Genomic DNA, 16,069 nt, shown 5'->3' with positions numbered 1-16,069 from the left:
TATACTAATATTATAAAGCTGAAGAGTTTGTTTATTTGAACGCGCCGTAATCTCAAGAACTACTGGTTCGAATTGAAAAATTATTTTTGCGTTGAATAGACCATTTATCGAGGAAGGCTTTAGGCTATATAGCTTCACGCTTCAACTATAAGGAGCAAAGAAATAATAGAATATGTGAAAAAAACGGGGAAAGTTATTCATCGTTGAGGGCTTCAATGATGCCCAAAATAACTATTCCACGCGGACGAAGTCGCGGGCACAGCTAGTTGCTAATATATGGCTGGCTCATTCACATATGGAGATTTCTTTACAAAGCAATAACAGCTATACACAAATCATGTTTAAAAGTTAGCAAAATATTTATCGTACAATTTTAATAACTGCATGTATTAAACATAAATATAGATAAATTAATATTAAACATATATATATTAGATTATCTTTTTCTATTTTAAGATGGAATGTAAAAACAATTAGATAATGTCAAGGTTTATGAGAAAGTAACGTTAGTAGTGTTAAAATAATTTTTATATTTATTTATTTATTTATGTACACAAAATTATATACAGGAGCATTTATTACAGTAACTCTAGTACAAAGGTGCTACTTATTTCAAAAGAAATCTCTTCCAGTAGACCCATGAGAGGAGAGAAGATTTTTTATACAGAGGTCAGAATCTTAGTTAACTTAGTTTTAAGTAACTTATTTAACGACAACCAATGTTGTGAAACCAAAAGATATGACAATTATTAAGTCATGATAATAATGAATAAAAGTTTGAATTTGAATAAAACTTTAGGAGTTTTTAACTATCTGCACGCCATATTCAACAAAATTCATGCAGTCGTTTCGGTAGCGCGTCAATCAGTTTTTTCTGTTCGCAAATTCACAAGATGGCACAATATTTGACCTAAAAGTCCTGAAACCTAATAACCGTATTTACATAATGTGCTCTGTGCGACAAATTGCATCACAGACATTGTTATATTATTATACTATAACGCAACATATATGTATATAAGGAAACGCACATCGTGACGTGGGAAGCATTGTCTATGGTTTCGGAACACGAGTAATGACAAGAAATTAAGATATTATCTGTGGTTCGGAGAAACCTTTAATATATGGATATGTTTGAGAAATTACATTGGGAAAAATTACGAAAATCAATGTTAACCCGAAACTGTGTTACCATATTATTATTTTTTATCTTAAATTCTTAATAATTTAATTTTTATTTTGTAACCATCTTTTTCTTTCTTTTTTAAAAGTAGTTTTAGCTTAAGTTTTAATTTGATTTAATTATAGAGATAGAGATAGATTCGATGTGCTATTGCCTGAGTGGTGCAGATTACCTCACGAATTTTCTCTCATGATATTTTTCAATGAATTATACGCATAATTTTAATTATAACTTATCATCACGGCAAACCTTGCATTTCTTCCTCACGCCCTCCAAATTATCTAAGTCACAGAGTTACTTGCCTTCAAACGAAATTGAATGTCGAAACGAAAGCGAATGTTATTTATACTAACGAAAGGGCCTTGAACCCGTCTTTCCTGTTTCATTCACTTAAAAATTTAAACTGTTAAGTGCATCAAAATTTATTAGCCAGTAATTTTTACAATCAAGTCTTTTTAAAACACTGACTGCATGAAAATTAATTTATACGTTTTAATGATAAATACCATACGAATATAATAAGAAATACCTATTTGTATTTTTGTTTGTAACAAACTAATGTATAACGTTGAAATTATACATACATATAGTCACGTTTATATACGAAAATTTATTCATATAATCAGGTTTTTATCCGTTGCAGGGTAGACAGAGCCAGCAGTCTTGAAAGACTGATAGGCCACGTTCAGCTGTTAGGCTAAATAATAGAATTGAGATTCAAATAGTGAAAGATTGCTAGCCCATCACCTAAAAAAGGATGCCTAAGTTTATAAGCCTATCCTTTAGTCGCCTTATACGACATTCATGGCAAGAAGATGGAGTGGTCTTAGAGTTCAACTACAGAAAGGCAGGCAGGTACATTCGGGCTTGCGGTTGGGTTTTCAAGGCTAACTCAAATTGGCTAAAAACACAAAAATTTGGCAGTTATGGAAAAATTTAACTATTTAATTGATTCAAATAATAATTACATATAAATACTTCCATACCCATACGGGGTAAACAGAGCCAACATCATTAAAAAGAGAGGCCACACCCAGCTACATGACCTACCGATTAAATTGAAATGATTGATTTTAATGAAGTTTAAGTATATCTATCTATCTATCAATATAAACCTATCGTTTAGGTAATGATAAAACTTTTATTTACTTCTAAAGTATAAAACGCAAAAAAAAGAACTCACAAGCCACTGCACATGAATCACCGCCATTAAAAAGATACAGAAACGAGGAAGTCGACGTGACTTCGAAATAGACAGAGTTCTTATGGCCTTATTTGGCGAGTTATGATCAAACACGATCAAGGTGCCGATAGAAGGTTCCCGGTTCCGCCAAGGTCCGCCCTTATAAGGGAACACATCTTTTGATATGCCCTATTTGGGAAATCATATTTAATTGGCGTAGATGAAGAAAATGCCGCGACGTAGTTTGTTGCGCCGGTTGTTTGTCGCGCTTTGGAAGCGTCAGCTTTAGTTTTTAAGTAATTTTCGACGTTAATAAGTCAAACATTAGGTCGTATTTAGAAAAAATTAAAATAATCAGATCCTTTTATTAGGTAATTTAAGAGAATAGTTTTATATTATGGAAAAACGTTTTGCTAGCGTGTGTGATAACGACCATAAGGACCACTACATACGAGCAAAATCGCGTGCAGAAACTAGTTTTATTTAACAAAAAAGACTTTGCTATTTACATGATAAGACTTTGGAAGGGGAAAACCTAGATTTGACGAACGTACGTTGATCAAATCTACAATGTCAAGAGTACCATAAACAAACAAGCTAGATTTAATATGATCGTGGCAAGTGAACGATGTTGTCTATGCCTATACGTTAATGGTGTTAATGGTATGGCGTGGGTTTATGTATGATCATTGTGATGATACGCAATCGTGGTGATGGACGGTTCCTGTCTGCCACTTCTTTTTATATGTCCTATTTGGATACCATATTTGCATGATAAGGAATATGAGAATGTCTTTATAACTTTTAATGTGTATGGAAATAACTTTTCCAAAACACTAACTATTCCCTTCACCATAGTCCAAATTTCGCTAAAAACCTTGATTTTGCATGGCTACGTGTGTTGTTTTAATTTTAACAAAAGAAACATAATGTAGCTTTTTTAAAACCTTCGCGTTGCATTTTACTATTTATAAATAATACGCGTTAAAAAGGTATTGAAGCACACGTAACAACCGAATCACGTTAAAAAGATGAAAAAAAATGTAATGTAATGTAATAAAAATAGTGATATAAAAAAATTCTTATTTACTTCATAGGTAAGGTAAGTACAATAATTAAAAAGGAATTATTCCACAAAGACCATTCCTTTCACAGAGCCAATAGTAATGACGTATTTAAATAAAGCCTGTCTCCGAATAGATTTAATTCCAGTTCACTTCCTTCAACCTTATAAGGTGAATCAAAAGTTATGTCGCTTGATAGTGTGAATTTTTATATGTCAATCACCTTACTGGGCCTTGTACGGACCTTGACGCCCGGGCCTTAAAAGGCGACCCTTGTATAGTGACTTTGCGAGTCTAAATAGTCTCGAGAAAAGTTTTTTTTTCCATGAATCTTTTTTTATGGTCACTTTTTTTTAATAACACGCCGAAGTTATTTATAGCTTTATTTTTAAAATTAGCAGAGTGATTAATGCCGTTAAAAGGTTTACGGGTTAAATATAGACTCGACATGTGCATGTTTGGGGTCCATACAAAACAACTTTAACCTGTTTTTACATTTAAAAGTTCACGTGAGTTTTATTCTGGATACTATTGAAGGTTTAGTCATTTAGTGTCAAATTATATGATATTTATTTATTTATTTCAGTGCCAATTTTTATAATCTATAAGTATTTTAAAAAAGCGATTAGTGAATTTTAGTTGCTAAGTACTATTAATTACCTGTTAAATTAACAATAATTTAATTAATACAATATTATTTTTCCTGTCATCAAACCGGAAATGAAAGTCAAAATGACCGCAAACATCTTAGTAAAATAAAATTGAACTAAGTATTTGTTAAATAACAAACTATTTTACACGGAAAAAGGTAAGCTATTTGATACTAATCAAATCAGTTTAATTGTTATAACCGCAAATATCAAGTCAGTCAAGCTTACTAATCCATTATAATTGAACAAGTTATTTACACAGATGTCAACTTACCTTGGTCGACAGGTTAAACAAATAGAGAGAATAACAGCGTAGTCGACCAAGCAAACTAGACACACATTTGCTTCCTATAATTGTAACCTGATACCGTAGGTCATTGTATCAAACGGAACTGACAGTTTTTAAATGTATGTAGATAAGTGATTATTTTGACATTATTTTTATTATTAGTTTATCTATGAACTGGCTTTTGGCCGCAGATTTTCCCGCGCGAATATAGCGCCATCTATACGCGTGATATATATTTAGCGCCAACGCGTGAAGGGACAACAAATAAATTAACTTACTTCGGTATTAACAATATTAGTTGGGATTAATTAGGATATGTAAAAATTCTTTAATAGATTTACCGCGGTTTCGACGGTATACCATTTTTTTTAAACAGTCTTTATAAATAATTATTTTAACAAAAAAATATAATCTGTATCAAATAGGAACAAAAAAAAGACATAAAAAAGAAAAAAAAAGTGTGCGATGGCCGGGAATCGAACCCGGATCAACTGCTTGGAAGGCAACTATGCTGACCATTACACCACCATCGCAACTGAAAGATGCGATGAAAATACGTATCACTTCGATAATGCAGGGTAATGACCCAATCGACTGTATATCTATTAGCATAATTATTATTCTTTGTTTTAAATTATATTTTTTTAATTCAGCCAGTAATAAATGATGACATTCAATAATTTTTTTGGTGTGCCTATCAATTGAGATGAATATATTTTTTTGTATGTTGGTACCTATGTTTGTAACCCTTATGAACTGTGGTGTTGGACTAATTTTGATGTACTTAATTTAAAATGTATGTCTGTCTTGTTCATACATACCTATTCAAAATACAAACGCTCAATTAACTTATGAACAAATAATTACTTATAAAGAGGATATATAGACGTGACTATATATGTATGTATGTATATAGAGTTGTTACTACGTCTCATTAGAATACAGAAATATAAATAAAGGTGAGTATAATCGTGATAAAACGGCAGATTACATCATAAAATGTCAAGTGTGAAACATCAACACATTGAATGCAAAGTGTTTAATATTATTATTTATAGTGCCACTTGTCCTTCTACGGAAAATTACGAAGATATCAAAATTATAAGTATCTATACCTATTTTTTTAATTTTATTTTAATGACTATTCAATTTGTAACCGCTGTCACGGGCGTCGACGTTTTTTCTCGCGATAAACTATCGCTGTCCCGTTTCATGACATAATAAAAAGCGAAATAGCGATAAGTAGTTTATCGCACAACAAAGACGGCGTAAAAATTTTTTATTCTTCTTTATTTGTTTCTTTCTTTCATGTCTTATTATTATTACCTACGACGAATGAAAGAAATGGAGTGGTACGTTCTATTCTCAGATGCCGGGAGTCATACGGCATATACAGTCCCGTCTTTATCCCTTGCGGGGTAGACAGAGACAACAGTCTTGAGAAAACTGAAGGCCATGTTCAGCTGTATGACTCAATCATGGAATTGAGATTCTGAGAGACTAGTCGCTAGCCCATCGCCTACAAGAAGAATCCCAAGTTTATCAGCCTTTCCCTTAATCGCCTTTTACGCCAACCTGAATTCATGCCATACTGTATTTACTACAATACCTCCATAGTTGTACTATAGGTAAGTACTCAAATCTCCCACGGCCCAGTAACTTAAGAAACACCATATAAGCACTAAGTCGAGTGTGTCCCGCAGATAGCTTTGTGGATCGCCGCTGGCGCACCGTGATCAACGTGTAGGGTGACCACGATATCGATCTTTACTGTATTATTTCTAACATATATTTGCAGTGTAGTTTGTTCCGCCGCTTCTTCTACGGTACGGTATTTGGAAGCGGTAGTAGTTATAATTAGATTTAAGTGATGTGACGTCAATAAGTGATACCTTGTATCCAATTTTGAAAATAAATCTATTCTATTCTATATAATCACGTCTATATCCCTCGCGGGGTAGGCAGAGCCAACAGTCTTGAAAACACTAAAAGGCTACGTTCAACGTATCCATACGTTAAACGTAGCTTAATGATGGAATTGGGATTCATATGTGACAGGTTACTGGCCAATCGCCTTATAAAAGAATCCCAAGTTTATGAGCCTACCCCTTAGCCGCCTTTTACAAAATCCATAGGTAAAGATATGGATTGGTGCTATTCTTTTTTCTATAGCTGCCGGGAACCACACGGCACGGAATAAAAGGAATTACATAAACGTTGTACTTTCTGAGAATAATTCTTCTACATAAACCATTTTATATCCAACTCTAGTTCACTCCAGTAATGTCCCTAATTTCCCAGACCCCATGCGGGCCCCAGGGTCGAGATAAACCGGCGACCCTGTAATTGGCTCGTGAGGACCACTCCCGGCGCCATTTGTGGACAAATTAGGCAATAATGTGCTTGTTATAAGCCTGAACAATGTAAACTATATAAGGATGGAAAATATATATAGATACATAAGTTTACTGAAACTGCCGAGCTTGCATGAAGAGAGTTATGAACGTGGATGAAGCGAAGGAAGTATGCAGAGATCGCGGCAAGTATAAGAGGTAGTCTCTGCCTACCCCTCCGGGAAAGAGGCGTGATTTTATGTATGTATGTATGTATAAGTTTGCCGTGTGGTTCCCGACACCAATAAAAAAAAAGAACTGGACCACTGAATCTAGTTACCATGGATGTCGTCAAAGGCGACTAAGGGATATGCTTATAAACTTGGGATTCTTCTTTTAGGCGATGGGCTAACAACCTGTCACTATTTGAATCCCAATTCTATCATCAAGCCAGTAAGCTGAACGTGGCCAATTAGTCTTTTCAAGACTGGCGGTTATCTTTCCCGCAAGGAATAAAGACGTGACTATAATAAGTAGTTGCTGTACATAATATTGTCTTTTTAACGACAATTCATGAAAATGCTTGGATTGTACTTTGATCAAATCGCGGTTTTCTAGCACGTCAGGTCATGAGTATCCGAAACTGACGAGCATTCGTGAAGGGAGTTATCAATATAGTTGCTTCCTCAAGAAAAATTGCGAAGACCCTGTATTCTTTTGTAGGTGGCGCAAGAGTAAAAGCCAGTAACAAAATGATTAAACAATTGCTCAAAAACATTTAATAAAAAGTGACAGGATTGAGAAAATTTACAGCCTTCTAGTTGGCCGCCCGTCTAACACCTTGGGAATGTAATATACTGCTTAATACATCAAAACTAACGAAAGTAAATATCCAAACGAACAGACAGATTAACAGACTTGCCCCGATACTATATATATATATACCGCTTTGGTGTCAAAACGCGAAGTAATAAATAAAGCCTACATTATTGTAACACAACGACGAAATCATGATTTATCATGATTTCGTCGTTGTGAGAGATGGCGCTTTGGTCGAATATTTTAACGTCTAACGCCGACGGGTGTCGATAACTCAATATTTAGTTGTTTTGTATACATACATACATATAGATACAAGGCAAACAAACGCACTCCTCAGTTTACAGAGAAATCTAGTCATAATGAAATGTTCCGGCCCCACACGTTAATTTTCAACATTTTCCGTATCGGCTAACAATTTAATACATACATATATATAATCACGTATATAACCCTTGCGGGGTAGACAGAGCCAATAGTCATGAAATGACTGATAGGCCACGTTCAGCTGTTTGACTTAATGATAAAATTCATCTTCAAATAGTGAAAGGTTGATAGCCTATCACACAAAAGAAGAATATATCCAAAGTTTATAAGCCTTACCCTTAGTCGTCTTTTACGACATCCATGGGAACGAGATGGAGTGGTCCTATTCTTTTTTCTTATTGATGCCGGGAACCACACGGCACAGTTTAGTTTTACACGAAATTGCAAAATATTCAACGCACCACCACCGGTCTAATTATATTATTAGGCAAGTAGTTTGGCAAGTTGGGCGTTCTGGTAGGACAGTACCAACCTGCCTGCGCCCACGCACATTCAGACCACTTGCGAAATCACTGAGGTGACTTAGAAAACAAAGTATGATTTAACTATATGGGCTCAAAGTTTATGGGGGTTACAACCACCGCGTCGGATTACCCGAATAAACATACATACATACATATTTTCACGTCAATATCCCTTGCGGGGTAGACAGAGCCAACAGTCTTGAAAAGACTGAATGGCCACGTTCAGCTATTTGGCTTAATGATAGAATTGAGATTCAAATAGTGACAGGTTGCTAGCCCATCGCCTAAAAAAAAAGAATCCCAATTTTGTAAGCCTATCCCTTAGTCGCCTTTTACGACATCCATGGTAAAGAGATGGAGTGGTCCTATTCTTTTTTCATTGGTGCCGGGAACCACACGGCACTACTCGAATAAAATTCTTTGAAATGCATGTGGATGCACGTAGTTCAAATCCAATCTTGGCCGCGTACCAATTATTTATTAATATATTTATGTACATCAAGGAAAATAAGAATAAAACTTAAAATAAAGAGACAAGGGCACTACTTATTTCTAGAGAAATTTCTTCCGGCAAGCCCACGACAGAAAAGTGTAAAGAAAAGCATTGGCATGTGTACATAATAATTAAGATATAAACTTACTGGTATATACATTAGTTTGAGTCCTAACCGAAGCTCTTATGGTGATGGAAAACATCGTGAGGTAACCTGCACATTCAAGCAGTTCAATGTGTAACCATGATCGATCCAATACGGGTTAGGTTCCCCTGCAATGGTCACGCAGATCAGACCGGAGTCGCTTCGTGTAGAAACCTGACTCACTTAATCTAGGATCATTGTTGAAACTGTCTTATTTGAAACTTATGGCAAATTCAAGGCCCAATCCAAATCCAATACTCAGACCCAAAGAATACAGAGATCAGAACAAATGCACTATGACGTGCCTATACTATATAGTCACCTTCCTCCACACCAATAGAAAAGAGATGGAGAGTTCCTTGATGTGCCTTTTCCCTTAGTCACCTTTCACCATACCCATAGAACAGATAGATACATTATACATACATATAATCACGTCTATATCCCTTGCGGGGTAGACAGAGCCAACAGTCTTGATAAGACTGATAGGCCACGTTCAGCTATTTGGCTTTAAGATAGAATAAAACTCTTTATTGCACCTTAAGAGTAAAACATACAAAACAGCACAAAACAGATAGAAATGGTACAAAGGCGGAATTATCGCTAATGCAATCTCTTCCATTCAACCTTTGGGTGAAGTTCAGATATGAAGTGTTCCTCATCTAACCTTGAACCACAAACTATAAATAGGGATAGGCTTATAAACTTGGGATTCTTCTTTTAGGCGATGGGCTAGCAACCCATTACTATTTGAATCTCAATTCTATCATTAAGCCAAACAGCTGAACGTGGCCTATCAGTCTTTTCAGGACTGTTAGCTCTGTCTACCCCGTAAGAGATACAGACGTGATCATATGTATGTATGTATGTACAAACTATAAAAAAAAATTGTATGCGTCCGTAAAGTGACCGAATAATTTCATAACGACACGTCCGCTCCTTGACCAGTCTGACCTGGTTGTGCCGCCGAGTGTGACTGACTGACTGACAAACGGAGGATGTTGTGTGACAATAGCTGAGATTTCCGGTGACATAGTTTGGTTCATAACACTCGGTGAATATAGAAATTTTAAATATAGAAACTGATCAATTTTTTTTTTTGGAAGTTGAACGTTGGCTGTGTGGCATATTGTTTACAGCCAGCATTATGCTGAGGGGGTGGGTACCCTCTCGGGAACACCATACTACATGTTTATTTTTGTACATATTCTATTTTTTTTCTTATGGTGTTTTACGAATAAATACTTTTTACTTTTTTACTTTTTTTTTGTTTGTTCGTTTAATATCGTCGTTCGTGTAATATCTTTATTATACACACGAAATAACAAAAAAATACAGTCAATTTGTAAGACATAATAGTTTCTTTAAATCGTAATGAAGTAATAAATTTAACACAAACCACTCAAAGAGGATGTCACTATCGACCTGCTGAACCAGAATCTATGGCTAACAGTAAATAATTGTATCTCGAAGGGCATGTGGGTGGATGTCACAGTAAACGCATAATATTAATTTAAACCTTTATAGATAGACAGATTAAAGCTTCATTCACTGCCACAATACATTTGTTGGTCACATACTTTATATACCTACTACTAGCTGACCCGGCAAACGCTGTTTTGCCAATTATTTTTATATATTATTACGGAACTTTTACGTTTTTTTAACTTACGGAAATTTTTTCCAAAATAAAATATAGTCTTTGTTACTCGTGGATAATGTAGCTTTCGAATGGTGAAAGAATTTTTAAAATCGGTCCAGTAGTTTTTGAGCCTATTCATTACAACCAAACAAACAAAGTTTTCCTCTTTATAATATTAGTGTAGATAATAATCAATACCTTACAGCTGTGTGGCTTTATGATGGAATTGAAATTCAAGGTTACTAACCCATCGCCTAGACAAGCAAGAATAATGTCAAGTTTCTTAGCCATTACCTTAGTCACCTTTTACGACATCCATGGGAAAGAGAGGGAGTGCTCCTATTCTAAAGAGCCGGGAACCACAAGGAAACATTGATTAAGCAAACACACACACACATATATATATATGTACAAATATGTAATAATATATGTATATTCGTTTTTATTCTCCATTTAACATACATTATAGTCCTTGCGGGACAGGCAGAGCCAACAGTCTTTAAAAAAAAACATTTTATCTTATCAATTAAATAGAAACAGATATAATTTGTCAAAACATTTAGTTGTATAACATACTCGACGTTTCTTTGCTAGAAAATGTGTGTGTGTTCGTGCATACTTATGCCAAAAACAAGAGGCTTGGTCATAGACAATAGACGTGGTATACGGTAGGTGTGTTACTGCCGCCAAAATGGTCATAAACCATAACATAAAGCTTATACAGTTACTTTTCTCGCTGTTTATGGTTAGGTATAAATATTATTTTATTACTTTTAAATAATATTGTAGTACATACATATAGTCACGTCTATATCCCTTGCGACAGAGCCATCAGTCCCAAAAAGACTGATAGGCCACGTTCAGATTTTTGGCTTGATGATAGAATTGAGACCCAAATAGTGACACGTTGCTAGTACCCATCGCCTAAAAGAAGAATCACAAGTTTAAAAGCCTATCCCTTAGTCGCCTTTTACGACATCTATGGGAACGAAATGGAGTGGTCCTATTCTTTTTTTTTGTTATTGGTGCCGGGAACCACACGGCTACAAAATATACACACACACACACACGGCTATAAATACGATAAAATTATAATATTATAAAATAATATTCATATAGTGCTGTGTGGTTCCCGGCACCAATATAAAAAATAATAGGAACACTCTATCTCTTTCTCATGGATGTTGTAAAAGGCGACTAAGGGATAGGCTGAATTTGGATAAAGCGAAAGAAGTATGAAGGGATCGTGGCAAGTGGAAGGATGTGGTCTCTGCCTACCCGTCCGGGAAAGAGGCGTGATTTATGTATATATTTATATAATATGTTTGTGTTAGGAATACGGTTGTATAAATGAACTTACATGTACATAAACATATACAATCATATCATATAGTTCTGACTTTCAAAGCTGACAGGAAGGCAACAATTTATGCTGTCAGGAAGCTAAGACAAACAGACAATGTTTCACTGGGTGCCTGTCTAAATTATATCTACTTAATAACAAAATTATATAAAAACATCATGTTATGTTTATAAAGCACGTTTTTTACCGATGATTCTTACTTTTTATATCAACCGTTAAGGTTTATATTTAGGTACATTCATATTTTCTCGTCTTTATCACTTACGGGGTAGACAGAGTCAGTACTCCCGAAATGATCAAGTTCAACAGTATGGTTTTGATGATTAAATTGAGATTCAAATAGCGACAGGTTACAAACTTCGTCGTCACCTCAAAGAATAAACCCAATTTTAAAAGCCTTTCCCTTACTTGACTCTTACAAAATAAATACAAGAGCATAGGGGAACTTGGCCCAATAACTTATTAATAAAAAAACGAATATAACAGTAAGAAGTAAAACAAAGATATGTATCGTTACTCTTTAAAAAATTAGGAAATATCTGAATCTCAATTCCATCATTAAGCCATGCAGCTGAACGTGGCTTTTCAGTTTTTCTTTTTACAAATTACACAGATTGAGGTAGCCTCGAAGTAAGTGTGCCGTGTGGTTCCCGGCACCAATACAAAAAAGAATAGGACCACTCCATCTCTTTCCCATGGATGTCGTAAAAGGCGACTAAGGAATATGCTTACAAACTTGGGATTCTTTTTTAGGCGATGGGCTAGCAACCTGTCACTAGTTGAATCTCAATTCTATCGTTAAGCCAAATAGCTGAACGTGGCCTTTCAGTCTTTTCAAGACTGTTGGCTCTGTCTACCCCGCAAGGGATATAGACGTGACGGTATGTATGTATGTATGTATGTCGAAGTAAGTTCCAGACTTGTGTTACGAGATACTTACTCAACGCCAAATGCCAATCAGAGAAAGTTCTTTTCTGATCATGCCCTGGCAGGGATTCGAACCCGGGACCTCCGGTGTCACAGACAAGCTTACGTACCTATGTATAAGTTATTTCGAAACTGTTAGCTCTTATAAACTTGGGATTCTTCTTTTAGGCGATGGGCTACCAACCTGTAACTATTTGCATCTCAGTTCTTTCTTAAAGCCAAATAGCTGAAAGTGACCTATCAGTCTTTTCAAGACTGTTAGACCCCGCAAGGGATATAGTGATTATATGTATGTAATCGATTCGGCTACCAGGTGCAACAGTACACTTAAAGTGCTATTTCAGTCAAGAAAATCGTTTTTTTGTTATTTCAAGTTGCCCTACATAGATCAATATCATTGTGAATTACATACGATAAGGAAGCGTGTGACTAACTGTCATATCCCACAACCATATAAAGACGGCGTGGGCACAGACCTTGGTAAGTTGTACGCGATTCCGAAGACTTATAAAATGATTGAATTAGTTACTGGTTATTAATAAATTCACCTGGTTGACTGGGAGGAATCCCTCACGGGGATAAGTCCGCCCTTGTGCATTGTTATCTTTAATGTCTTTACTGTACAATTAAGTATTAACAAACGAACAAATATATGTAAAAAAGGTTTATATATATATATATATATATATATATATATATATATATATATATATATATATATATATATATATATATATATTTAGTGGATAGGTATTACTACTTTTTACTGAATTATCTAGTTCTTTTATTGTCTGTCAGTTGACTGGAAGAGATCCCTTCATGGGATAAGTCCGCCATTGCAAGTGATTTGTTCCATTTATAACTACGTAGGTACTATTTTCTTGTCACTGTGTAAATTTCTATGCAATAAAGGTATTACAAACAAACAAAGGTTAATAAAAAAAAACCACTTCATATGCAGTGTTATAAGCCTATCCCTTAATCGACATCCACGGGAAAATGTTGGAGTGGTCCTATTATTTTTTTTGTATCGGCGCCTGGAACCACACGGCACAACGGCTTTATACGTATTGAAGTAAACCCAACCATCGCCCGCCGCCCAATAAAGAGAAACAGCCTTTAATGAGCGAACTGGTCGCCGGCGACTTCCGTCGCGTGCTGTAAACAAAACATTTTTCACCGGGCCACATCACAACACAATACGCAATCATCTCCACGTGAGTCATCATCATTGTCCTCGCTCGGCGCCGGCTACAGGGCTGGCCACGTTTATAATTTTCATTTTTCTTATTCAAATCTATACTAATATTGTAAAGCTGAAGAGTTTGTTTGTTTGTTTGAACGCGCTGATATTAGGAACTACTGGTTCGTATTGAAAAATTCTATGAATGCGTTGAATAGACCATTTATCGAGGTAGGATTTAGGCTATATAACATCACGCTGCAACTATAAGGAGCAAAGAAATAATGGAAAATGTGGAAAAAAACTGGGAAAATTATTCATCCTTGAGGGCTTCAATGATGCCCAAAATAACTATTCCACGCGGACGATGTCGCGGGCACAGCTAGTTCATACAAAAAATCACCGTGTCGTGTATCTCCCGGCACCAATAAAAAGAATAGGACCACTCCATCTCGTTCCCATTGATGTCGTAAAAGGCGACTAAGGGATGAGCTTATACACTTGAGATTCCTCTTATAGGCGATGGGCTAGCAACCTGTCACTATTTGAATCTCAATTCCTTCATTTAGCCATACATCTGAACGTGGCCTTTCAGTGTTTTAAGTCCGTTGACTCTGTCTACCCCGCAAGGGATATAGACTTGGCTATATCTATATTTTAATGACTAAATAAGTATATTCTATAATTATATATTTGATGGCCTCTGTGGCGCAGCGGTAGTACGCTTGTCTGTGACACAGGAGGTCCCAGGTTCGAATCCCGGCCGGATTGGCCTGGGTCTTGCGTATCTATATAAGTATTTATTATAAAATATAGTATCGTTGAGTTAGTATCTCGTAACACAAGTCTCGAACTTACTTCGAGGCTAACTCAATCTGTGTAATTTGTCCCGTATATATATTATATATATATATATATATAAGTCAACAGCCCTGCCCCGGCGGGTGGCCCACAATATTGTTCGCACATTGTTTGCGTGTAATTAATCGTGTATTGTGCCCGACCCTGAATTATCGAAGGCGTGCGCATACGCAGGTCAAGTTTAAACGAAACGACTGCGGCCCGCCTTATGTAATTTAACGTTTTCGGGTTTGTCATCCGCCTTCTACAGAGTTAACTCTGATACATTTGATCGTGTCTCCCATACATTGGCTCTGTCTACCCCGCAAAGGATACAGACGTGATTAAATTAATGTATGTAATGCAGACAAAAAAGCATAAATATGATGTCCCATGACCTCACTTATAAGATTTCGTAGTAAACAACTCACGTACATATAAAAAGTATAATTTATACGCGGTTTCGTCTCGCAGAACCATTTAAAAAGTTAACTTTTTAATTGACTTACTCACTGGGATTAATTACGGCAAATTGACGGCGATTTTCGATGTAAGGTCGTTGAACTTACCTGAAATGAAAGATAAATGGTGTTATATTTTTGTTTAAATAGTGATAAGTAATTATTTACCAGACTTTGTTCTTATAATATTGGTTAAATAAAGACTTCAACCTTCATTCCCTTTCTTAAAAAAATCGAGTGTTATAGTTAAAGTGATTATATTCGTATGAATGAATAAATGAATGAAATAAAAATGAATGTGATGACATCTCTATGCTATAAGTCACAAAAACAAAATCACGCTATGCTATCAGTCAAAAACAGCGAAAAGTCTAAATCGCGCAAGCGAAGATTTCACGGATTGGAGCATTAATACAACCTCCGACACAACATCGTCTGTCGCGCGGTTCCCCAGGCATAACACCAGCCTGGCGGAAGATCTTCCCTTTGGTGGCGGTCAAGCTGATACATCACTCCCGCTAAATGTCTATTATCATGATGATTCCTATTTTACTCGATACAAACAACATCATTACTTGTATTTGTGTAAAAACGTGGGTGACAACTAGTCAACAAACGACTTGATACAATTAAAAAAGATGGAGTAAACAAACCGATATAGATACAATTGTTATCGATAAACAATCGATTACTTAGAGGTCGT

At 35.7% G+C, this 16,069-nt stretch overlaps 1 protein-coding gene and 1 non-coding gene across 2 annotated transcripts in view; both read right to left on the bottom strand.

The window, feature by feature from the left end:
• LOC106139266 (GAS2-like protein pickled eggs) overlaps window positions 1–16,069 on the bottom strand; it is an 86,736-nt gene that overhangs the window by 23,085 nt on the left and 47,582 nt on the right. The gene's annotated exons all lie outside the window — the stretch shown is intronic.
• Trnag-ucc (transfer RNA glycine (anticodon UCC)) lies at window positions 4,831–4,902 on the bottom strand. The gene has a single exon. It is a non-coding gene; the product is annotated as a tRNA-Gly (tRNA).

This window comes from Amyelois transitella, chromosome 22 (genome assembly GCF_032362555.1).
Source record: "Amyelois transitella isolate CPQ chromosome 22, ilAmyTran1.1, whole genome shotgun sequence".
NCBI lineage: Eukaryota > Metazoa > Arthropoda > Insecta > Lepidoptera > Pyralidae > Amyelois > Amyelois transitella.
This window is presented reverse-complemented; position numbering and strand designations above follow the sequence as displayed.